The sequence below is a fragment of the Orycteropus afer genome, unplaced genomic scaffold (assembly GCF_000298275.1).
Source record: "Orycteropus afer afer isolate SDZICR_OR568_19922 unplaced genomic scaffold, OryAfe1.0 scaffold00250, whole genome shotgun sequence".
Lineage (NCBI taxonomy): Eukaryota > Metazoa > Chordata > Mammalia > Tubulidentata > Orycteropodidae > Orycteropus > Orycteropus afer.
In genome coordinates this window covers 880,494-882,401 of record NW_006921837.1, presented here as the reverse complement: position 1 = coordinate 882,401, position 1,908 = coordinate 880,494, and the positions used below count along the sequence as shown (strand labels likewise).

The window sequence follows — 1,908 nt, the reverse complement described above, 5'->3', positions numbered from 1 at the left end:
AGGTATTTGTCTTCAATCTCATTAATTCGTCTTCCATTGCTTCAATTCTACTCCTTTGCCCTTTCATTGTGTTATCTATTTCTGACAGTATAGTGTTAATCATCTGCATTTCTATCTGTAGATTTAGAATCATTTCTAATTTTTCATTTATTTTGTCATTTTGTTCTTGTATTTTCTTCCAAAATTCTTCTAGGGTTTTGTCTATTTTTTCCTTGGTCTGTCTCTCAATCCTCTGAAGATACCTAAATATAATTCTTTTGAATTCCTTACCAGATAGTTCCAATGCTGTTTCTTCCTCAGGGATGTGTTCTGGGTCTGTATCCTGCTCCCTTGTTTCTACCACTTTATCTTGCTTCTTTGTATGGACTGTGATTGTCTGTTTTCTCTGAGACATTGTGACGTTGTATTTAGATCTCTGTTAACTGTTTGTAAAGAGCAGCTAGGCTGACTCAGGCTCTTCTTGGGGTTTTTTTTATCGTTGGCCCGTTGGTGAAGGAAGTGGTGGTTCTCACTCAGTAAGTGAAGCTGCAGGAGGTGTGGATGTAGTTGTGTTGTATGGGGACTGTTACTGTTTTCCACTCAGACAAAAATTGCAGTTGAATAACCATCAAAAAAGTAAAAGCAAATGGAGAAAAAAATATACTGTGTAATCCAGCAGGCGGCAGGGTTAAGTGCATTGCTGGCACCCAGGCCTAGGCACGATCCCAGAGCTCAGAATCTGCATGTGGGACCGGAGTCGCTGGCTCACGCCATGGGTCTCTGCTTCTGCCCTAACCACGCGGCCCTGTTACCATTTGGCCTCCTGTACCTCCTGCCCATTGTTAATGCTGCTCGCAGAAGCAGGGCTCCCTGCTGGATGTCATCCCCCGGTGGTGCTGGTGCCTGGGGATTTGGGCAACCAGCTGGAGGCAAAGCTGGACAAGCCAATGGTCATGCACTACCTCTGCTCTAAGAAGACAGATAGCTACTTCACACTCTGGCTGAACCTTGAAATGCTGCTGCTGGTCATCATTGCTGGATTGACAATATCAGGCTGATCTACAGTGGAACATCTCGGGCCACCCAGTTCCCTGATGGTGTGGATGTGCGTGTCCCTGGCTTTGGGCAGATCTTCTCACTGGAGTTCCTGGACCCCAGCAGAAGCAGTGTAGGTTCCTATTTCCACACCATGGTGGACAGCCTTGTGGGCTGGGGCTACACACGGGGTGAGGACGTCCGGGGGGCCCCTTATGATTGGCGCTGAGCCCCAAATGAGAATGGGCCCTACTTCCTGGCCCTTCGCAAGATGATCGAAGAACTGCACCAGGTGTACAGGGCCCCTGTAGTGCTGGTTGCCCACAGCATGGGCAACATGTACATGCTCTACTTTCTGCAGCAGCAGACACAGGCCTGGAAGGACAAGTACATCCGGGCCTTCATGGCACTTGGTATGCCGTGGGGGGGCATGGCCAAGACCCTTTGTGTCCTGGCCTCAGGAGACAACAACTGGATCCCAGTGATTGAGTCCCTGAAGATCCGGGAGCAGCAGCAGTCTGCTGTCTCCACCAGCTGGATGCTGCCCTATAGCCACACGTGGTCACCTGGGAAGGTATTCGTGCACACGCCCACCACCAGCTACACACTGCGGGATTATCGCCAGTTCTTTCAGGACATTGGCTTTGAGGACGGCTGGTTCATGCGGCAGGACACAGAGGGGCTGGTTGATGTCATGGTGCCACTTGATGTGCAACTGCACTGTCTCTATGGCACTGGGGTCCCCACGCCAGATTCTACTATGACAGCTTCCCTGACCGTGACCCTAAGATCTACTTTGAAAACTCACACAAGGACAGTAGCCAAAAAAAAAAAGGAGGGGAAAAAAAAAACCTCTGCAGTATCTGGAGAGAAGGCAGTACAAGAAAAAAGTAG

General features: G+C 49.1%; 1 pseudogene; it reads left to right on the top strand.

The window, feature by feature from the left end:
* Positions 1-751: 751 nt before the first annotated feature.
* On the top strand, positions 752-1,908 carry LOC103204501 (annotated as a pseudogene).